Source organism: Chelonoidis abingdonii, chromosome 5 (genome assembly GCF_003597395.2).
Source record: "Chelonoidis abingdonii isolate Lonesome George chromosome 5, CheloAbing_2.0, whole genome shotgun sequence".
NCBI lineage: Eukaryota > Metazoa > Chordata > Testudines > Testudinidae > Chelonoidis > Chelonoidis abingdonii.
In genome coordinates, this window is record NC_133773.1 from 54,073,216 (window position 1) to 54,097,686 (window position 24,471).

General features: G+C 43.6%; 2 protein-coding genes and 1 pseudogene across 3 annotated transcripts in view; 1 reads left to right on the forward strand and 2 right to left on the reverse strand.

Moving 5' to 3' along the window:
- MAML3 (mastermind like transcriptional coactivator 3) overlaps window positions 1–24,471 on the reverse strand; it is a 372,281-nt gene that overhangs the window by 316,265 nt on the left and 31,545 nt on the right. The gene's annotated exons all lie outside the window — the stretch shown is intronic.
- Window positions 1–24,471, forward strand: part of SCOC (short coiled-coil protein) — a 302,069-nt gene that overhangs the window by 121,868 nt on the left and 155,730 nt on the right. The gene's annotated exons all lie outside the window — the stretch shown is intronic.
- LOC116838890 (U6 spliceosomal RNA) lies at window positions 1,135–1,234 on the reverse strand (annotated as a pseudogene).

A 24,471-nucleotide genomic window follows, 5' to 3' on the forward strand; every position in this document is an offset into this window, starting at 1 on the left:
AGCCAGCCTGCCCCACACCCAGCAGGCCTGGAGTGGAGGGGCAGGGCCCCAGGGTGTTTCTGGGGCAGGCGTAGCCCTTATGCTGTGTCAAGGTTGGGTGCAGCCTCAATGCCGAGTCCATGTCCTGGGGTAGGGTGAGGTGGGGAGGGGACAGAGTGATCTTCCACCTCTGTGTAGCCAGTGGCATGTACTCCCCACTGCCATGCTGAAGTCTCCATATTTATTTATTGACAAATAAAACTTGCAGAATTTTAAAATATTGTGTGAAGAATTTTTCGTGTTTTGGTGCCCCCAGGAGTGCCCCCAGAATGCCCCCAGGAGTAATATAGACAGAAATCAAGTCCACTGTGCGCAGTAGAAGTTCTGCAAAAGGAAAAGCAGGTTGAATGATGGCCTGGACAAAAAAAAAGTCCATTGGAATCATCTGGGGTGAATTTGCTGACGTCCAGTGCTTATGAAAGTGACAAAGTGAACAGAATGTGGACTGTAGCCAAGAACTGTGCTAGTAAGCTTAAGAATGCTCTGAACACACAGCTCTGCCTATACACCTCAATCCAGACCTCTAATACCCTGTCATTCTTATCCAGAGCAGAGAGCAAGTAGCTTTGTGGTCTTGGGAAGTGCACAACATGGTCAGCTGAAACCAAATGCATTTCACTTGCAATAATCTAAATCTGAAATCAGTTCACCAGAACTGAAAGTTTAATGCATTAATTCACTACACTATGCTTCCCAACCCTCTAGATTTTGGAATGTTTCCTACCCCCATGGGAAGGGGGTAGTGTGACAGTTCAGAGCACCTGGACTCTGTTTGCCAGGCACTTGCAGCCAGACTGTTCAACCTGCTTCTAAAAGGGGGAGTAGACTTGGCAGTGGATGGAACATGACTAAAGTAGCTAAAGCAGTGCACACCTGAGGTAGTCTATGCCAGATCTGTGGAATCCCAACCACAACCTAAAACTGCCCTTTCCTTGATGGAAACCCCAGAGCAAACACCATCTACCCTCCCCAGTAGGTGACCTCTCCTATTAGGGGACAATACCTACCTTCGTCCACCAGCATAGGTGAATCACATCTTATATGTTGCTTACAGTAGGATTTCTCATTAAGTCAGTCTAATTTACTGCCCAGCGTAAAAACGCTTCACGAATTTGCGTGTCATCATTACGCAGGGGCCATGCTAATCTTCTCTGTATCGTTCCAGTTTTAGTATATGTGCTGCCGAAGCAAGCACTGCCCAGTGTAGCTCTCTAACCTTCACCACCATCTTCACATACCTGACTACATAATCCACCTTTTATGCAAAGTCTCACAGACTCATGCTATAAGGACACCATGCAGCAGGTGCTACATCTAAACATTGGCTAATCTTGCAGGGGCAAAAGAGACAAAACCTTTGCTGATTAGCACTGATTACTTGCAGCTGAAAGGTGAAATAAAAGATAGACCTGAATGACATTGAAACACTGGGCCACTTTGAAGGAGGATACTTGGTACAACCAGTTTCTTTTCTGCCTCCCAAAACAGAAAGACAGACAAAGTGCCAAATAGCACATGGCACCCAATTTTCAGATGAATTTTTTACATGTAGAAATCCTCTTAGATGCTATGTCCAGCATTAGAAGAAGACTGGCAGAATTACAACAAAACACTGTATTCGGGACCAAATACTGTTCTTGCAGGGCTTTGATTTCATTTTTGCTTATGAGGGAGCTCTCTCACACACATAAATGGTGGAGATTGCAAATGTTTCAGGTGGGAGGTTGTATTTCTGCATTTCTTTGGTTGCCAGTCTAATTAACTGTGACCACTAATTGGATAAACAGCCAAGAGAAACTTGAATATAATCCCCACCCTAAAATTAAACAATCAGCCAGATTTCTAGAGGCAGTAAGCACTCACAGATCCCATTTGCAGTAGAACCTCAGAGTTACAAACTGACCAACAAGCCACACCCCTCATTTGGAACCAGAAGTACACAATCAGGCAGCAGCAGATACAAAGAAAAAGAAAAGCAAATAGTGCAGTACAGTACTGTGATAAACAAACTACTAAAAAAAGGGAAAGCAGCATTTTTCTTCTGCATGGCAAAGTTTCAAAGCTGTATTAAGTCACACTTTTGAAAGAACCACCATACGTTCTGCTCAGAGTCACAAAAATGCTCCATTCCCAAGGTGCTCATAACCCTGAGGTTCCACTGTACCTAAACGGCAGCTTTGGATGCTCAAGCCCCCTTAAAAACCAGGCTGTTTGCTCCTGTTTTATTTCTCGCCTGATGTCTCTCCTCCTCTATCTGGGGAATTATTCTGGTCTCCTCCCACATCCTAGAATATTATTGTTGGTTTCCTCCCATTTCATGGTTCACCTACTTCCTCTTCTGCTTGAGGTTCCCACTTTATTTATGTCTTCTGCTCCCTGCCTTGACTGCCTACTACTGCTCCTTCTCCCCCTCCCTTATTGTTCCCTTTCTTTCTACTCCTCTCTCTCTATTTGCAGTGGAAATATAACAGCAGCTTTGCAACTAAAGTCCTGGGTCCAGCTGGAGGCTCTCACAAGGCACCATGACCATACATAACCACCTTCTGGCTGTGTGAAGCAGAGCAAAAGGCTGGACTCCTCCATCTATCTGGCAGGACGGTAGGAGATGCAGGCACTGAAACTATCATCCCAGTCCTAGACCCGTAAGGTATGTCTACTCAGAAGTTAAACACTCACAGCTGGCCCATGTCAGCTGACTTGAGTTCATGGGGCTCAGGCTAAAGGGCTGTTTAATTGCAGGGTAGATGTTCAGGCTGGACCCCCTTGCCAATTCCAGAGCCCAGACTCCAGCCCAAGCATCTACACCAGGGGAGGGCAACCTGCAGCCAGCGGGCCACATGCGGCTCATCAGGGTAATTGGATTGGGGGCCGTGAGACATTTTGCTGATGTTGACTGTCCGCAGGTTTGCCCTTCCTGGCCACTGGGAGCTGCGGGGGGCCATGCATGCGGATGGTCAACATCAGCAAAATGTCTCATGGCCTACAATCCGATTACCTTGATGACCCGCATGACATCTACTGGTCTACACCATAATTAAGCAGCCCCTGAGCCCAAGCCCTGCAAGACCAAATCAGCTCACACAGGTCAGCTCTGGGTGCTTAACTGCAATGTAGACAAACCAACAGAGTAGAGGAGGTCCCTGGTCAGCAGTGCAATTCCTCCCTTTACAAAGCAGTTCAGATCCTCATCTGCCCAGCTGATTATCCAAAGCACTGAGTGGGGCACTGATTCTGGCTGAAGGGTAGGATTCTCCCTTATTAAGAGAAGCAGAACTGTGAAGCATACTTTGAAGCAATGTGATCTCTGTAACTTTATGACCAAGTTGATAAAAAATTAATGCTGAGAGTCAAACTCACAAGAGTTCAGAAATGCAAAGAAAAGGTTTCCTCATTTTCATTTCTCCGTGTTCTTTCTCCTCTTCTCCTTTCAGCGTGCATGTACGTCCTTCCTCCCCCATTTCCACAACATCCATATCTCTGACCCCTTTGCGTTACAGGCATTATGATTAGCATTAGATGAACCTGAGAAAATTCAGTTAACTTAATCTGGACATTTCAATCTGCAAAACTTGAATGAAAATCTCAGGAGAACAGTCTCTCTTACAGATTTCAGTGCTTTATAACAAAAGGAGTTCAGCTGAATAACAGAGAAAGTTTCAGGTCACTTTATTTTACCAGGATTAGCTCAGCCATTCCCAATGATCACAAGGCAATTTAACGAATAACTTTATTATAACTAGTATATTCAATATATCTGTAACTTCAACCCAGTTACCCCATTCTTCTTCGCCCCCCCTCCAGTTAACTGCCCTTTTTTAATTCTCGTTTGTTACAGAGAGAAGAATGAGAGAGGCTTAAAGCAAGAAGAAAAACGAGCCTGGATGTCTCTACATCTCCACACAGACTCCCCAGGTTTTTGGTGTTCCGCCACTGGCCACACTTTTCGTCCTCCTCTTTGGGCTTTGTGGGTGGACTCACAGAGCACAGACCAGCTGCTTCATAGCAGTGCACTGACATTATCAAGGCTCAACATATTTCTTGACCCATTTGTTGAGTACATTGGTCACTGCTTCAATGAAACAGCAATTGCTATGAGTACACATTGTAAAAGTTTCTTATTTTTTATTGTTTCAAAATGCCTAATTAAGCAGAGAATGCTCCTGTGTTTCATCGGCTACTCCCCCATGGGTACTAAGGAAATAAGCTTTTTTCCAGCAAATGGAACTTTTTTAGCATTTAAAAAGCAGCCATACACAGTGGACACGCTTGCAGCTGTCATTTGAAATGTAACATTTGGGTATCTTTCGTAACAATCTGACCCTTACATTAAATACTACATATATGTATGCTGAAACGTATTTAAAAATAATTGCAGCTTTATAATTCTATTTTGAAATACTTTTGTCAATATATTCAAATATGGGTACCTAAAGTTAGGCCTCTAATCCATATTAAGCACCTAAATAAAAGTCTTTGTTGAGAGAAACACTGAGCTACACATTGAGTATGGAGAGAGAAGATGGACTGAAAAAGGGTAGCTTGAGGCACCACAAAATTCATTGGAATCACTACAGCTCAGGAGCTGGCCTTTTCTTCCCTTCTGATATTGCTGCCACAGGAGGTGAACACTCTCTCTTCTACCAGATTCCCTCCTCACTCACAGCCCCAAGAGCAGAATGATTAATTATCACGCTTATTTATTCATTATTCTCAGTATCACATGTAGTGAGTCAGGGCAATTCCAAATAGAAAAGAACAAACAGTTCTCTGCCCCAAACAGCACACAATCTGAAGCCAGACAGTGGGGAAGGGGAACAACATACAGTTAGAGATATCAAAAAGACAATTGGCCCTGTCTCAGTCATACAATATGTTAACACAATGTAGCAGAATATATAAATTTTCCTTTACACTTGCTATTATCTGTCAGCTAGTTTGTCACAAGCATCACAGCACAGGATACAAAAATGAGACAAAGACTGCTAAGTTAGGAGGGGAAAAGTTTTACTAGACTTTGGAGGGAGTGGCAAAAGTAAAACTTGAGGGGCCGAACCTTAACTTGAGTTGAAGGGGGATTCCACTGTAGTTGCTGCCTTTCTAGATCCAGGAAATTCAAGACCCCACATTCATAGACCCAGCTTGCTTTATCATTCTGTATGTAACGACACAGACTTGGTCAATGAAGACTGATCCAGCAACACATTTGCTATGTCAGTACAATCTTAACTGCACGTACTGACTAATCTCTTTGTAAACAAACTAAACCATACTGGACTAAGTGTGCAGGAAAGTACACTAACTATGAGTGGATTTAATTTTTTGGGGCACTACAAGCAGCCACTTGGTTTAAGTGGCACGTGTCTTAGTATTAAGACTCAAACTGAGCAGTTCAAAATGTGACAGGCAAAAAACACACAAAACTGTCTATATTCACAGTTTGTAGATTTGTGATGCAGCAATGTATGCAACTGATTCCAGAGAGTGAGGGAAATGTATCTAGGAGGGAGACCTCAATTTTTTCCTCCCAAAATTCCCCCAAACTGTCTCTGGATACACCCATTTCCAAAGGTGTGCTGATCTGCTCTTATGAATGCATAGTGTCTGTAACAGCTAAACCAAAACCTACTCTAGCCACCAAATCAATTAGTCTAATATTGTATTTTAGTGCAGCATGAGCCAGCCTCAGCTGCATGGAAACTGTGTAAGTACAGTGACTTTAGGAAATATGTCATTGCTCTTATACATAAGATTTCATTACAAGCAAGCCCACTGAAAATAGATGTTGGAGAGAAGAGGAAAAGGGAGACTTTCAAAAGAGAAAAAGAAAAAAGCCTGAGAGATCCACAATAATTGAATCTTGATTCACAGTGAGCCAAGAAATACAGCTCACACCCAAACACAGACACTCCTCCATGGCAGACAAGCATCCTGATGGTTGCTGGCTTTGTTGTAACAACAGGAAACCTCCCCCTCCCCACTAGGCACTACTGAATTGCCTGAGGCAGTCACTAACTGAGGCTTTCGCTCTCCTGTCCCGAGACCCTGACTACCAGTTACGGGACTTTAAGAAACATCTCAGAAACGCATCATCGATCAACCACAACACAAATATCTTTTTGATTCAGAAGGACTGAAAGGGACCAAGATATTTTTTAAAAAGGGTGTTTTTAACCTAACACATAGTATAATGCAAAAGCAATTAACATGGCTTTCTTTTTGTAGTAATACACATTAATGCAATTGCTGATAATATACAATACCCATGTCACTGTTGTAGCCTGTTTGCACAAGGATTAATGTTAAACTGGAAGCTCATTAATTATTGAGGTCCAGTAACAAGTATTATATCTGAAAACCTGGGAGTAGCGTAAGTGCAGCTTCATTTTTGTTCTGTTCATGACTAAACAGCTTTTGAGAATCAGGGGACCTTACATTTTCCAGGCAACTTGAGATGTGGAAAAACACAGCTAATCTTTAAAAGCAATTTAAAGCGATACACAAGTAAGCTAATAAAAGACTACAGCACAAAATCAGAAAGGCACATTTTTATACTGAGCGTTAGCGGGGGTCAGTATTGTGAGCAAGCTCTTTTTAACAAGAATACACAAAACCAGGGAGATCTGTGATTCTGCAGTGAACTGCAAACTCACTCAGGATCCATATCGCTTTGAAAGATGTAATCTGTATTGTCCATTTCCCTCCTCCTTCTCTCTGCATGCATACAGATGTTCAAATCTTATAGTTAACCCTCAGCAATGGATAATGAGGTAAAAACTCTGCTCAGACTAAAGCCTCTGTGGTTACCTTCACATTAACTTCCAAACTAAATTATCAGATTCACCATACCCGAAACAAAATTTGAGTTCACCAGCCAGACCATCCTGTTAGTCAGGAAATGATTCGAACAGCTACATTTCAGCACAGTTTTTCACCCTTCAAAGTTGTGTACAGTTACTGTAAACTTATGCAACAACCCACCTCCACACGCTAGCTTTGAATAAAAAACACACACCATAGACTATTCTTGAATACTAATGCCAAAACTACTACAAATGCTAATTTGGCACCAACAGCCTATGATTAAAAAAACAATAAAGGACCTTAAGTACAAGAATTAAGGCATCACTGTAAAACACCCTCTCTTTCTCTTCCCCAAAAGGACAGTTACATTGATTTTTTGCTTCTGAAGATTTTAGAGTTGAAGTCCCTTACATGAGATGTTAATCCAGCGCCCTTTTTGTTTTTTCCTGGTCTCTCTCTGAAGGGACATCAGGGATGCCTAGCACTCTGGAAAAGAGCAGAGGGTCAGCCTGGTATCTCAGTTAAAACTCCCCGATACAATAAACGCATTTTAATCTCCTAGGGAGAATCTGAGACCTAATAGTTTCTTGGTGTCCTTGTTCAGTTACTGAATTATTGGTACTTAAAACACAGCATTCTGTAAAGAACTTTAGGATACTTTGAATGCCTATGATAATTCAATAAATAATACGTGCGCCCTTTTATAACACTGTTCAGTCAAGGTTTTGAGATCTCAAAACATTTTATAAACATCAGTGAATTAATCTTCACAGTGCTTGTTTTAATCACAGTTTTACAGACTGGGAAACTCAGGCACACAGTGGTGAAGTAACTTCCTGAAGGTCAGACACCAACTCAGTGACAAAGCTGGAAATAGAATCCTTACTGCTCAATTCCCTTCCATGTGCTCTCAAAACCAGACAATATTCTCTCATAATGCTATATAAAACCACATTCTATTCTAATCTCCCATTTCGGCACGATGTCTAGCCCACACAATATATTTCATCAAAAGAGTGAAAAAGCAGATAAAAAATAACCTTGGAGAACATACTAGCCAAGATTAAAAGAAAGAAAAGATAAAATAGATATCTCTCATGTAGGGTCTAGAGGAGTTTTGCACATCAACCAGCTATATGCTAAACTAACTTAATAAAGGACCCACTTCTCCCCCTGTCACACACACCATTCACTCCTCCAAAACACTAGGAACTTTAGGATAAGGACTAAAATAAACATGCTTGTTCAAGGAATTTCTCTGCAACCCGACAGTGGTTTCTGTGTGCAGCAATCAGACATCAGAAATACTAAGGATCTAGTAGGTCATAGTGTCCATTCTTCTACCAGTGCAGGATTTTCCTGCTAGATCTTCTTATTTTTCTGCTTGCAAAGTCAAGTATTTATGATGTACAGTAAATATCTGCCCGTATTAATAGTTTAATGGACAGATTCATATGTGAACACCTGGCTAGTGGAAAGATGCTTATGGGGAACACAGTGAAAACCAAAAGCTCTTCCTGCTGTCAGTCAAAAGAGTTGTGCAATGTAAAATCCCAATGATGCATCAATCGAGGCATCTAAAACTGGGCTTGGGAGTCTTGAGAAACAGAACTCTAGATTAGAAACCTAGCCATTCAATTAAGAATCAGTTTCTATCATTTGACAATTATTCCCCCATCAGATTAGTCATGGTTTTCAAATGATAAAAATGGATTCTTAATTGCTTGGCTGGGTGTTTTGTAATCAACAGTTTAATGCCTCAGAACTCCTAAACACAGTTTTAGATCCTTGATTGATGTACCACTGGGTTTATATTGGGATGTTGCAAAAGATATGATTAGCTGATAACACAAATGTGACCCTTATTCAAGTACAAAATAAAGACCACTCTTTAAAAAGCTGCCTTTATTCAAGCCTGTTTTTTTCTAGCAGTTTTAGCATCTAACACTTGCTGAGGAAGAGAGTTCTCACTTGCTTTCTTTTCACTGATATTTTCCATGCTTTCCTATACTGTATATGGCGAGACTTCCCCCGCTTCCAGGCAGGAAGGACTTGATGACAGTTGGCCCTGCTACGAGTCATTATGTCTCTTGTGCTACTACCTCTGAGGGCTGGTCTACACTACGCGGAGGGATCCATCTAAGATACACAACTTCAGCTATGAATAGCGTAGCTGAAGTCGAAGTATCTTAGCTCAAGTTACCTACCGTCCTCACGGCGCGGAATCGATGTCCGTGGCTCTCCATGTCGACTCCACTACCGCTGTTCACGTTGGTGGAGTTCTGGAGTCGACAGGAGCGCGTTATATCATGTCTAGGTGAGACGCGATATATCGATCCCCGAGAAATTGATTGCTACTCGCCGATATGGCCGGTAGTGAAGACGTACCCAGAGAGACTAAACCACTTTTCCCCTCACCTTGTTTCTAGCAGTCGATTTCACAACTGCTGTCTAGCAGAGCAGCTGAAATCTATGATATATCTCTGGAGAGTAAGTTACTCTGTACACTCTTTAAAGCAGTGTTGATTTTTCTACCTACATATTTGCATAAAAATATATTCTTAGTGGATCACACATCCCAAGTTGTGGACACTGCCTCAAAAGCATACTCCAAAGTAATATATACCATATTACTTCAAAAATATGAGAAAGAACCCATGAAGCATCTCAGAACATGATAAACTACTGAGACCAAAACTGTCAAATTAATTTAATGGAACCCACAACAAAATTTTTGCAAAGACTAATGTATTGTGCCATGAAATGACATCAAACCTGAATACAGTAAAGTTTAAATTTTCTACCATCATTATTATTCTCATTATTATTATAACCACTTGTGAAGAGTATCTCTCTCATCAGAACACAAAGGCAGGTCACTACCTAGTATAAGGAACCGGTACTTAGCAAAATTACAGAGATTTATCTCTGACATTAAATTAGTTCATCTAAATTTCAGGAGCTGGAAAGGTATGGAGGGAGTGATGAAAAATAATTTACTTTGGAACATCATGCAAGAGACTAGAAAACCTATTAAATATGCAACTGCTCCGGATGAGACACAAAGTTATAGCATTCTGATAGGCATTTGTTTTAAGGCGTCTTGACTTTAAAAACAGGTTGCTTTACAACGTAAGTTTTGGTCTCCTATGTACTCCTTCAACATTTCCACATCAGGTCAACTTTCTCTGGGTGATTATAGCACTGTGCATCAGTACTATATAAAGATAAGAGACCCATCTTTTCTCACAACAGCAGTGGGTTCTGATGTTGTATGGTCTGATCCAGCTGTCAGCTCAAAGGTATTTTGTCCTTCTTCACATTTCAGCAAGATACTATTATGTTCTCTTGGCCATTTTCCCAAAGTTGAAATAATTATAAAAACAGACAGTGAATTTATTTGGTAGTTTCTTTCTTTAAAAATATATTTTGCCCTTACAAAACAGGAAAAATTCTAACAAACCGTTTCTAAGCCACCAAAAGCTTCTACAAAAAACTGGCTAGCTCTCCTCCACCTGATCCTATAAACACTGCTGGCATTTTTTCCCCCCAATGCCTTTAACATATTTTCACTTAGCACCAGTTTGATGTATAAGATCTGACAGCCAGGCAGTTATAGGCCACCTGCATCACTGTCGCCATGACAACAATGAAAGACAATCCATGATCCCATGCCCTGGTCACACGTTTCAATACAGCTTATCTGTCCAAAGCCACTGAGTCTAATGGAAGAGAGTAATTACAATCTTCCATTCATTGTCAAAATTCTCACCATATAATGCTCTTCAAAATTATTTTATTCCTCTCACATGGCTGCTTTGCAAAAAAAAAAAAAAAAGAAAAAGAAGAAGAGGAAAAGAAATCTTAAGAGAGTGTGGGGAGGGGGGAAGAGGAGAGAAAAGGGAGACTGTGACTGGTATAAAAATGTAGCAGAATGTGAGCGAACTGTCCTCTTGCAGTGTTAAAGGACTAATCAGAAGCAGAGGAACGTACCAAGCACTAAGAGGGATAAATTAAAATCTCTCTTATTCATAGATCATCACTCATGATTCTTTTGGCTTTGGCTGCCAGGGAAAAGAGAGAATATCAGCTGCCTCTTATTTCCCCTCCCCTTCCTGGGTAACGCCTCCCTATGAAAACTGAACAATCACAGTACTGTACAGTGCAGCAGCAGCACTCCACTGAGCAGCCTGGCTGTTCAAATAAACTATATTGTCACTATGAACAGAATCCTGAAAATCTGTACCAAGAGACGGCTAGGTGGTAAAACTCCCAAAAAACCCTAGCTATCCTCTCGTTCCTAATCCCTTGGCCTTGTAAATGAGGATACATACCCCTATGTATATCCTTCCTGACCACCCTGAGGACATCATGCCCCACAGACTTCACAGCATGCATGTGCCACTGGGAAACATTACAAGACACTACTCCTTTGTCCATAGATCCACACCGTTCTGGAAGGTGCAGAAAGAAAGCTCTGCCCTAGTGAAGGCTTTAAGGGAATATTAGTCTTGGTTCCTCATCTGGAAAGGGGGAGATGATAATGCTTCTCTACCTCACCAGGGTGAGAGGGTAAATACATTAAAGATTGGGATGGACAGTCTTATATTTAGAGGAGGCTGATAAAAAAAATAATTAAGAACTGAAAACTGAATGACTAAAAACAAAATTAAGCTGATAAAGTTGCTCTTTGGAATCAAAATAACTGAAAAGAAGAATATTGTGTGAATAAAGCCCTGATCCTGCAGCAAGCTCCACGTGGGTGCAAGTGTCCTCTTGCATGGACCACACTGCAGCATAAGCAGAAGAAGGGAAGAATGAATTGCCCCGGTGATGATACTATCCATCACACACTCCTCCTACACAAAACAGCACATTACCATCTACCATTCAAAATTCCAAAGCCCTCTAATCCACAGTCAGATAGATCACTTCAGTCAGCGAAACTTGTCCTTTACAATTATAAGCTAACAGATAAATAAAAACACTTTACCAGCCTTTTACATCCAATGTCCCAAAGCACTTTGAATCATTAGTTAATTAAAACTTGAGACACCCCAATGTGGTCAGTGTCATTAATATTACAACTATGCCCATTTTATAGATAGCTTTTGGCCACTAGCTTAAGATCACATTGTCAACTAGTCACAGCGCTGGGAACAGAGTCCAAGAGTCCTAACACCCAGCTCCAGAGCGGCAAGTTACAATACCTGCATATCTTATATAAAACCACAACATTTATTGGGCTCTGAAGCAGTTTACCAGGATCCTTCACCTGAAGGGGGGAGATTTTCCCCATCATTCATGACAGGACTACCTCAAACATAAGTGAAGTTATATTTGTGATTTAGCAGGTCTCTTCTCAGATATGAACTAAATAAAATATAATAATAATAACTTAAAGTAGCATCTTTACATTTATAAAGTGCATTTTATCCCAAAGCCCCTTACAAACTTTACATGTGTAAGGGTCATACTACCCACCATTGAAGTGCAGCGACCTCAAGAGTTGTTCCACACCATAAAACTACACAACAGTTCAGGGCCAACAGTGATGAACACCATATCCAACTGAAAATGAAAAGGTACTTTTAGGTAAACAAAATGTAATGACAAAAATTGGATTTGAGCCAAGATATCAGGAATCTCGAGAAACGTGTCATGGGATCTGACCTTTAATGATAAGTGGTCAAAAACTTGGTTTCATGTCTTATTCAAAAGACTTCAGAAGCTAAGCTGTGCATTGTGGTTCCAGAGGTTGATACTGTACAGGAAAGAAGTTTTACAGTGAGGTAGGCGGCTTCCTCCACATAGCTTTGTTTCTTAACTTAGTCTGTATCAGAGCAAAAAGTGAATGGAAGATCCCCACACTGTATGTAAAGTAGATTTACTTGCCTTCCTAAAGGGACTCTCCCTTGTGGATTCCTATTCACATTTATTAGCCTTGATGATTACAAGGGAGGATTCTAAAGATAGGCTACTTTGCATGCTTCATTTCATTTATTTTGTACTGAATGCTGAAGAGAGAGAGAAGCTATGCTTTTGGGTAAAGGTAGCTCCTAAGTAATGGATTCCAACACCTTTTACCGTCTTGTGTTTCCGTATTCCACTATTGTTCATTCATGAACCCTCAACATACAGCAACCTCTGAAATATATGCAACAGTCTCATCCCCACCTCAGATAATTTCTCATAGTACCAACTTGCAGCTCTTGGTAACTGCCTTAGCATTCAAACCTTACGGTAGGGGTCGGCAGCCTTTCAGAAGTGGTGTGCTGAGTGTTCATTTATTCACTCTAATTTAAGGTTTTGCGTGCCAGTATTACATTTTAATGTTTTTAGAAGGTCTCTTTCTGTAAGTCTGTAATATATAACTAAACTATTGTTGTATGTAAAGTAAATAATGTTTTTAAAATGTTTAAGAAGCTTCATTTAAAATTAAATTAAAATGCAGAGACCTTTGGACCGGTGGCCAGGACCTGGGCAGTGTGAGTACCACTGAAAATCAGCTCACATGCCGCCTTTGGCATGCGTGACATAGGTTGCCTACCTCTGCCTTACGGCCATCTTGTACAAAGAAGCCAGGGGAGGTGTTGGGAAGGTCAATTCCTGTTACATCAGAACATTAAGCACTGGAATAGGTTACCTAGGGAGGTGGTGGAATCTCCTTCCTTAGAGATTTCTAAGGTCAGGCTTGACGAAGCCCTGACTGGGATGATTTAGTTGGGGTTGGTCCTGCTGTGAGCAGGGGGTTGGACTAGATGATCTCCTGAGGTCCCTTCCAACCCTGATATTCTATGATCCTATGACTGGACCTGATCATCCACTGGTATAAATCAGCATTGCTCCACACTGACTTCAATGGATCTAGGCTGATTTACACTGGCTGAGAATACGGCCCAGGAAGTATAACAGCACAGTGCCCCCTACCATTTCACTCTGGCATTGGTTCAGTACTATCTCAAAGGGAAGAGTGCCACCTACAGCACTGCCAACAACACTTCCTGTAGCACCATGGATTTTCCTTAGTGGTTTCCCACTGAAGAACTAACCAGGTCCAGCTATTTAAAATGAGAGGTTGTCAATTCTTACAAGTTAAGGTGGTATGATTGCTGACTATGTCCTTAATCTATCTATTACTTTAGATATGCAGAAGAACAGTCTTTCAGAAAGAACAGATTTTGTGCTATTAACTCCTATAAGCTTTCCAGCATGTTATTCTTCCCTAGTAATGTACTTGAATATTAGAGTACAGCTGATACTAACAAAATTCCATTTGTTAAGAGAACAAAATACCTGTTATCTTTCTACTCTGTTCAGGAAAACAGTGTCAAACCTGTCAAAATGTCTGCACTAAAAATTAGTCCCTACTCCAAAATTCCTCCACCTCCTGCCCTAATTTTTGCCCCTTGTGTACATCCAAAATATCTATTCACAAGTTATTCAAAGACAGTTATTTTCACTGTCGTGAAATTGTGACTTGTACTTGTTTTGGAGTTCCTGTAATAGTCTGACCTCCAAAAATGTATTAGAAGTGGAGTACAACTTCCTGTTTTTAATCCTTCTAAACCACTAATAATTCATAAATAGACACATAACCAGTATCTCTCTCTCTCTCTCTCTCTCAAAAGTATTCTAACTGGATCTGTCTATGATAATCTAAGGAATTCAAGGCAAAAGCCTCTTGTGGAATGCAAAGAACAGACACAGAAAAATCCAAAAGGAAGAGAAGGAAGCTGGGCTGATTCTGACAGGACATCCACCATTCTTCATGCTATGACATATAAATGAAAAGCTAATTACAACCATACATACTGCAGAAATTAAAAGTAGATTTCAGAACAGCACATATGTAGAACAGTTTCTTCAAAGTAAGGCTAAATTCTTCTCTCCTACCCATACTGCAAATGAATTCTCCATAGAATTTTGCCCCCATTTTCTCAGGTATTTTTTAAAAATTATTAAAAAGACAAACATATAACTGCAAATTATTCTCCATGTTGATCACAACAAAGTAGTAAAGATTAGAGCTAGTTTTTATCAAAAACTCTCTAACACAAATTTCACAAAGTACACACTGGCTATATCCCCAGCACCTACAATTAGAGAAGAGTGATATCAGAATTAATCTCTCATTCACATGAAGTCACAGTGTTCCTTGCAATGGGGTCACTTCTGCCTGGTGCGGAGCCCTCTGGCCCTGATCCAGCAGACCATTTAAGCAGTCTCACTGAAGTCTCATATGTAAGCAGAGAACTTCTTGTCTAGCAAATTGAGGGTAACATGGCCATTTCCAGTGTCTATCACCAATTTGGTATGACATTCACCCCTGTTATACGGGGAAAACAAAGCTACACGTATTAAGGGGCTGCCCTTGGGAGGCTGCTGGAGAAATACCTATGCAGGAATATCTGCACCACCCAATTTTGCATCACAGACAGGATCTGTGCATGAGTCCTACATAGTCAAGAATGAAAGGTCACATTGGAAGCAAGCCAAGGAATGGTCACAGATCCATCTTTACAGAAATCCAGTCACCCCAGTACACTGGACATCTGGAATAGTGGCCACAAGGGGCTCTGCAGCCGTCATGAATCTTGAACCTAAATCAGGAGAGAGGATTTCACCTCCTCAATGTCTCCACATTCCGTGTACATAGAGTCTAAATATTCAGCTTTATGTACATGAAGCGGCTTTCACTCTAAAACCTTTACTCAGCCACTACAACTACAGCTTAAATTGTTAGCTAGCATTTAGCTCTTTATCCAACTGTTATAGCAGAGGGAAAAAATGGATAGCAACTAGGATGTTGTTGTTTGGGTCTGGTGCATGCACAGGATTGCTCAAGATTTTACACTATAGCTCACTGGCAAGGAGCCAGTTGGAAAGGAGCCGATGGAGAAGGAAGTCTGGTGACTTGACAGCAGAAACACAACACAAAAATGTTAGAGCAGGAAAACTAACTTCTGACATCATAATTCGGGCCTGGTCTACGCTTAAAAGCCGACACACACACAACCCTAACCACTGTAGCTATGACAACCTAACCCTTGGTGAAGGTACAGCTAGGTCAAGGGGAGAATCCATTCATCAACCTAGCTATTGCCACTGGAGAAAGTGGAGTTCCTATGATGATGGGAAAAAAAATCTTCTGTTGCCATAGGAAGCATTTACAGCATGGCACTACAGTGACATAGCTACGGTGCCGTAGCCCTGCTCATGCGGGGGACTGGGCTAGATGACCTCTTGAGGTCCCTTCCAGTCCTAGGATTCTCTGTAGACAAGGCCTTAGGTATGCCACATATCTTGTGCTCAATATGTTTCCATAACTACTCTGCAGCTAGGATGCCATCACGGATATTAAGTGTAAGTGGAAGCCACTCTGATCCAATGAAGCTTTAAGCCCTATTCACACTCTAAGGGCCAACATTTACCATCAGAATAACCACGCAGAGCAGGAAATGTGGTGAGGAAGGTTGACGAGGGCTGAAACTCCCTTATGTGCACTGACATTAACTCCGCAAGATAATCCAGTGAGGTCAGAAGTGATCTGTTTGTGATGAGCAAGAGTTAGGTGGTTTTCAGTTAGGCAAAGGAAAAAACAAAAACCAAAAAACACAAGCCATGTCCTAGGGCAGAGTTCAGGAGTAAGGAGAGACTGTTAGAGAAACAGTGAAAGCAGGGAGAAAAGCTTCCAAAAAGGCATTCAAACCCCCTGAAACTAAGCGCATGTCTCCACTACAAACTTTTGCCAGTGCAAGTTACGGTGGCACAAAACTGCTGCAGTCTGTACATCACTTATGTGCGTGCATACTTGTCTCCTTGCGTCAGCACGGCACATAGTCACCAGGAATGAGTATGAGTTTCAATGCACAGTGTGGTACACCTGTGTGCAACTCTCCACCATCTGGCACACAGTCCTCTGGGAAGTTTTGGCAATGCACGGTGGGGCAGATTGCTGTGGGGCATAGTGAGAATCAATTTCAGGTTGTTGGTGGCATTCTCAGAGCAGCTGCAAATGGTGGAGTGCCACTTCTGGGCCCAAAAAGTGAGCACTGACTGATGGGATCTCTTCATAATGCCAGTTGGGCAGTGGCTGCAGACCTTTTGGATGCTCAAAGACACAAATTCTGGATCTGTGCCAAGCTCGCCTTGCTAGCACAGGGACACCAAAATGAGAGCTGCACTGACAGTGGAGAAGCGAGTGGCAATTGCACCAAGGAAACCTGCAATGCCAGATTGCGATCTCTCAGTGAGAAATTGTTTTGGAGTTGGAAAATCCACTATGGGGGTCGTTGTCATGCAAATATACAGGGCCATTGTTTCTCACTATGTAGGGCTCTGACTCTCGGCAACGTGCAGGACATAGAATCACATGACTGGAAGGGACCTCGAGAGGTTTTCTAGTCCAGTCCTCTGCACTCATGGCAGGACTAAGTCTTATCTAGACCATTCCTGACAGGTGTTTGTCCAACCTGCTCTTAAAAACCTCCAGTCATGGAGATTCCACAACTTTCCCAGGAAATTTATTCCAGTGCTTAACCACCCTGACAGTTAGGAACTTTTTCCTAATGTCCAACCTAAACCTCCCTTGCTGCAATTTAAGTCCATTGCTTCTTGTCCTATCCTCAGAGGTTAAGAAGAACAATTCTTCTCCCTCCTCCTTGTAACAACCTTTTATGTACTGGAAAACTGTTATGTCCCCTCTTAGTCTTCTCTTTTCCAGAGTAAACAAACCGTCCAATCTTCCCTCATAGATCATGTTTTCTGGACCTTTATCATTTTTGTTGCTTTTCTCTGGACTTTCTCCAATTTGTTCACATCTTTCCTGAAATATGGAACCCAGAACTGGACACAATTCTCCAGTTGAGGCCTAATCAGCACGGAGTAGAGTGGAAGAATTACTTCTCGTGTCTGGCTTACAACACTCCTGTTAATACATCCAAGAATTATGTTTTTGGGTTTTTTGGGGAAGGGGGCGGGGGAGACGACAACAGTGTTACACTGTTGACTCATATTTAGCTTGTGGTCCACTATGACCCCAAGATGCCTTTTCGCAGTACTCCTTTCTAGGCAGTCACTTCTGGGCTGGCAGGTTTGTATAATATTTGGTGGTATCCAGAACAAGTCGAGGACCCCCCACACACACACCTGCCTTGTAAGGCGATATATATTTTTAAAAATAATGTAAAAATGTGAGGGCTCTGGGGTGGAGCTGGTGTTGAGGGGTTTCAGATGTGGGAAGGGCTCAGGCAGACAGTTGGGGTGCAGGGGTGAGGGATGTGGGGTGGGGCCGGGGATGAGATAACTGGCTCTGTGGATGAGGGAAAAGCAGTGGACGTGTTATTCCTTGACTTTAGCAAAGCTTTGGATACGGTCTCCCACAGTATTCTTGTCCTCAAGTTAAAGAAGTATGGGCTGGATGAATGGACTATAAGGTGGACAGACAGCTGTCTAGACCGTCAGGCTCAACAGGTAATGATCAATGGCTCCATGTCTAGTTGGCAGCCAGTATCAAGCGGAGTGCCCCAAGGGTCGGTCCTGGGGCCGATTTTGTTCAATACTTTCATTAATGAGCTGGAGAATGGCGTGGACTGCACTCTCAGCAAGTTTGCAGATGACACTAAACTGGGAGGAGTGGTCGATACGCTGGAGGGTAGGGATAGGACACAGAGGAACTTAGACAAATTAGAGGACTGCGCCAAAAAAAATCTAATAAGGTTCAACAAGGACAAGTGCAGAGTCCTGCACTTAGGACGGAAGAATCCCATTCACTGCTACAGACTAGGGACCGAATGGCTAGGCAGCAGTTCTGCAGAAAAGGACCTAGGAGTCACCATGGACAAGAAGCGGGATATGAGTCAACAGTGTGCCCTTGTTGCCAAGAAGATTAACGGCATTTTGGACTGTATAAGTAGGAGCATTGCCAGCAGATCGAGGGACGTGATCATTCCCCTCTATTCGACTTTGGTGAGGCCTCATCTGGAGTACTGTGTTCAGTTTGGGCCCCGCACTACAAGAAGGATGTGGAAAAACTGGAAAGAGTGCAGTGGAGGGCAACAAAAATGATTAGGGGGCTGGAACACTTGACTTATGAGGAGAGGCTGAGGGAACTGGGATTGTTTAGTCTGCAGAAGAGAAGAATAAGGGAGGATTTGATAGCTGTTTTCAACTATCTGAAAGGGGGTTCCAAAGAGGATGGATCTAGACCAGGGGTCGGCAACCTTTCAGAAGTGGTGTGCCGAGTCTTCATTTATTCACTCCAATTTAAGGTTTTGCGTGCCACTAATACCTTCTAAAAACGTTAAAACATCTCTTTCTACAAGTCTATAATATATAACTAAACTGTTGTATGTAAAGTAAATAAGATTTTTAAAATGTTTAAGAAGTTTCACTTAAAATTAAATTAAAATGCAGAGCCCCCTGGACCAGTGGTCAGGACCCAGGCAGCATGAGTGCCCCTGAAAATCAGCTCGCATGCCGCCTTCGGCACACGTGCCATAGGTTGCCTACCCCTAATCTACACTGTTCTCATTGGTACCAGATGACAGAACAAGGAGCAATTGTCTCAAGTTGCAGTGGGGGAGGTTTAGATTGGATATTAGGAAAAACTTTTTCACTAGGAGGGTGGTAAAGCACTGAAATGGGTTACCTAGGGTGGTGGTGGAATCTCCTTCCTTAGAGGTTTTTAAGGTCAGGCTTGATGAAGCACTGGCTGGGATGATTTAGTTGGGGATTGGTCCTGCTTTGAGCAGGGGGTTGAACTAGATGACCTCCTGAGGTCTCTTCCAACCTTGATATTCTATGATGGGTTCACGATGCAGGAGGGGGTTCAGTGCTGGCGCAACGTTAGGGTGCAGGGGGATGAAGGCTCTGGTTGGGGCTAAGGAGTCTGGGGTGTGGGAGGGGCTCAGGGCTAGGGCAGAGGGTTGGGATGCGGGGGGCTGAGGGCTCTGGCTGAGAGGTGGGTTTGGGGTGCGGCAGGGCAGGGGATGAGGAGTTTGGGGTATGGGATGGGCTCAGGGCTAGGGCAGAGGGTTGGCGTGAAGGGGATGAAGGCTCTGGCTGGGGGTGGGGTGGGCTCTGGGTGGGGCAGGGCAGGACCAGGAATGAGGATAGACTGCCCTGGGGCTGAGGCCAGAGAGGACGACTCCCCCCAGCCCTCTCCCAGCCAGAAGCAGCAAGCTCTGGGGAAGGCCCCCCTCCCCCCCTTCCTGGCAGCACACACACACACCTCACACCACTGTCACTGCACATGCTCCTAGGGCCCCTCTCAGGTCCAGGAAGCCCCCTCACCTCCCCTGTGGTGGTGCCGGGGCGGGTGGCTGTCTGCCATCACATGTGAGCCTCCTCCCAATCTGCTGCCCCTCACTGTAGCCTCACTGGGGGTGGGGCTGCTCCTTGCCCAGAATGGGGCAGGAGCAGTGACTGCAGGTAGCGGGGTGGCCTGTGCTGGTGGAGGGAAAAGGGAAGGGTCCGAGGCCGAAGGGCTGAGTCAGGGTCAGCCTGCCCTGGCACTAGCAGCTGGAGGAGCACTAGGACCCTGCGGCAGCAGTTGATACCAGGAGCCAGCAGAGCAGAGTGCAGGGACACTCCAGGGCCTGGGGAAGGTGTGCGGGAGTAGCAAGTGGGGGCCAGGAGACACTTGGGAGAGGCACACAGGGGCAGCAGGCAGGGCCGGGGGAGAGACCCAGCCCCAAACATTGGTGGAGCCAGGTTACCAGGCCCTGAATATTGCTGGAGCCGGGACCATAGAACTTGCCGCCCCTAGTCATTTCCCATTTTGTATCTGTGCAACTAATTGTTCCTTCCTAAGGGGAGCACTTTAGATTTGTCCCTATTGAATTTCATCCTACTTACTTCAGACCATTTCCTCAGTTTGTCCAGATCATTTTGAATTTTAAATCCTATCCTTCAAGGCACTTGCAACCTCTCCCAGCTTGGTATCGTCCGCAAACTTTTAAGTATATTCTCTATGCCATTATCTAAATCATTGATGAAGATATTGAACAGAACTGGCCCCAGAACTGATCCCTGTGAGACCCCACTTGTTATGCCCTTCCAGCATGACTGTGAACCACTAATAACTACTCTCTGGGAGCCGTTTTCCCACCAGTTTTGCATCCACCTTACAATAGTTTCATCTAGGTTGCATTTCCCTAGTTTGTTTATGAGAAGGTCACGTGAGACAGCATCAAAAGCTTTACTAAAGTCAGGTCATACCACGTCTATCACTTCCTCCATATCCACAAGGCTTGTTACCCTACAGAAGAAAGCTATCAGATTGGTTTGGCATGATTTGTTCTTGACAAATCCATGCTGACTGTTACTTATCATCTTATTATCTTTTAGATGTTTGCAAATTGATTGCTTAATTATTTGCTCCATTACCTTTCAGGGTATGGAAGTTAAGGTGTCTCGTCTGTAATTTCCTGGATTGTCCTTATTTCCCTTTTTATAGACAGGCGCTATATTTGCCTTTTTCCAGTCGTGTGGCATCTCTCCCATCTTCCATGATTTTTCTAAGATAATCACTAATGGCTCAGATATCTCCTCAGTCAGCTCCTTGATTATTCTAGGATGCATTTAATCAGGCCCTGGTGATTTGAAGATACTAATTTGTCTAAGTCAGGGTTTCGCCAGCACATCCCTCAACCAGCACATCCCTCGGCCCGCGCAGCTTCCAGCAGCTCCCATTGGCCTGCAGCAGCAAACCATGGCCACTGGGAGCCACAATCTGCCGGACCTGCGGACGCGGCAGGTAAACAAACTGGCCTGTTTGGGAAGCACTGGTCTAAGTAATTTTTAACTTGTTCTATTCCTATTTTAGCCTCCAATCCTACCTCATTTTCACTGGCATTCAGTATGTTAGACGTCCAATCACCACCAACCTTCTTGTTGAAAACAGAAACATAGTGGATGGATTTTCAGCAATGGGGCTCCTGAACTGGAGTGACAGCTGGCACATATATCCCTATTTTGGCACCAGATCACCTTGCAACAGGGTACATCAATAAAAAGTGCTATTTTTCTATGGTTATGCAAGCGCTGGTGGATCATCAGGGACACTTCACTGACATCAGTGGGGCTGTTCAGGGAAGATGTATGATGCTCACATCTTTAAGAACACAGGACTATTCTTTCCTGACCAGTAGATTACCATTGGCGATGCTGAAATGCCAATAGCAATCTTGTGGCCCTGCCAACCCCTTGCTCAGGAATCCATACACCAGTCACCTCAACATCACCAAGGAAAGATTCAGCTACCAGCTCAGCAGGTACCAAATGACAGCTGAACTGGTAGAATGAAAGGAGCTGGTGGTGTTTACCCACAAGATTGGATCTCAGCAAGAAAAGTATCCCAATGGTTACAGCTGCCTGCTGTGTCCTGTATAATATCTGTGAAACAAAGGGGGGAAAATTGTCACCAGGGCAAAGGTGGAGCAGTTGTCTGCTGAGTTTGGAGAGTCAGATACAAGGGCTATAAGAAAAGCTCAGTGCAGAACTATGGCACAGGGAAGCTTTCAAAGAGCACTTTAACAGTGAGCCACAGAATTGCATTGTGGTGTACTGTGCTCTACCTCGCTCTGCAGTTTGGGGGCCTGGTAGGAAGTGTGTGGTGCTTGGGGAACATCAATGAATATAACACTGACAGTGCCCCTATTAATTCTGTGGTACTTGCTGTACATTTATGATTATTAGACTGTGTGTGTCATTGAACCTCTGAGTTGTGGCGCAGTGTACAAGAACAAGTAAGTGGGTGTTTTCACGACCTCCAGGCATTCTGTAGCATAGACTGGGAACTAATAAAGATAAATTACTTTCCAAACAATAGAGTTTTATTGAGTAACAAAAATACTCCAAAAATTTTGTGCAAGTTAAAAGTAAATATGTTAAAACCTTAATAAATTTATGAAACAGAGCTTAAATAAGGGGAAAGAATATTCATGTCCATTTTAGCTACACATACATCAGCCATGGCTCTCAGAGGTCAATGTATGTGACGCTGCAGTTGTCCTTAATGTTCACCATGTGGAGTGGTGGGGATGTGGCCCCCATGCCAAGTGGCAGTTGAAGGGATATGCAGAGAGGTGCTATACTGGAGTTCTCCATGGACTGCAAAGGGAGACAAGCCTGTCATTACCGAACCTGTAGGTCAACAACAGTCTGCAGCATCTGTGTTTGCTTCTGGAGTAGCCCCACTATGGCCTGGTGCATCTCCCTCTCCTTTGCCTGCTGGGTTTCCTGGGCCTGTCTCCTGTCCGCTCTTTCCTCTCTATATGGTCTGCAATATTCATCCTCTAGGCTCTCTTTTCCTGGTCACATGCAGTACTGACTTTCAGCATCTTGCTGAACCTGTCATCCCAAGTCGTCATCTTTCCCCTCCTTATCCCTCCCCTCAGGCATTCCACCGGCATGGAGCAGGAACCCCATAAGGCTGCAAGAGCAGTAGCCACAGATAAAACCCACAGAGGTGCCATTGTCAGTATAGTCACAACAGAAAGCGAAAGTTAAGAATCACAACTCCCCGGCCTTGCTCTCCTAAACTTTTAAACAAGACCTGTTCATTGGCACTGCTGCTTGGGAGTTCCTGTGCACGGTGCCACTCACTGCACCAGCCATGGTGAGCAAGCCCACTAGAGGTGAGGGAAATAAGGAGGGATTTGCTTGGTTGCATGAAACTATGAGAACAGCGCAATGGTACTGAATATTGGTGCAATTTTCAATAGGCGGTAGTGATTTTAGTTGACATTGTACTTCTGAGGGTAACAAAGGCACAGAGAGCACAGCTGCTGCTGGTGTCCCGAAGCCACCCAGATCCCTATGCTACTATCCTGTCTATTGCAATAGTGCCTGACAAAGTTGTTGCTGACTGGAGCGGGAGAGCATCCTACCACCGAGGAAGAAATAAGGCTGCCATCCCTGGAAATCTCCGGGAAAGGATTGCAGAGAACCTCCATGGAAGTTTCATCAAGATCTCTCAGGAGTATTCAAGAGACATCCCTGTGTAATAAACTAACTGGTCTGCCTGGTCCCCCCCTTACCTAACTCTAGCGGGAAATGAAAAGCAGATAACAACTCTACCTCTCTTTGCTGTACTGCTACCTCTTCTGTACAAGTAAATTAATGAAACACTAAATTGGGGGCACTATCAGTATAATAGGAAATAAATTTACACATTTACCTGAGGATCCTTTCCCTGCACTGGGATCATCCCTTTCTGATTCCCAGGACTGACTGGACTGTGGTGGAGTCTCAAACAGGTCTTGGCTCACGGCACAGCTGGACCCCCCGCAGTCACAGCTTCCCCATCCTCCTCTTCCTCGATGTTAATGCCAGGGGCCTTTGGCCTGGACTCCTCCAAGGTCTCCACACTAGGATTGACAACCCTCCAGGACTGGCCTGGAGTCTCCAGGAAAACAAGGTTACTCACCTTTGTAACTGTTGTTCTTCGAGATGTGTTGCTCATATCCATTCCAGTAGGTGTGCGCGCGCCGCATGCACGTTCGTCGGAGACTTTTACCCTAGCAACACTCAGTGGGCCGGCAGGGCGCCCCCTGGAGTGGTGCAGCCATGGTGCCTGATATATACCCCTGCCGGCCCGACCGCTCCTCAGTTTCTTCTTGCCGG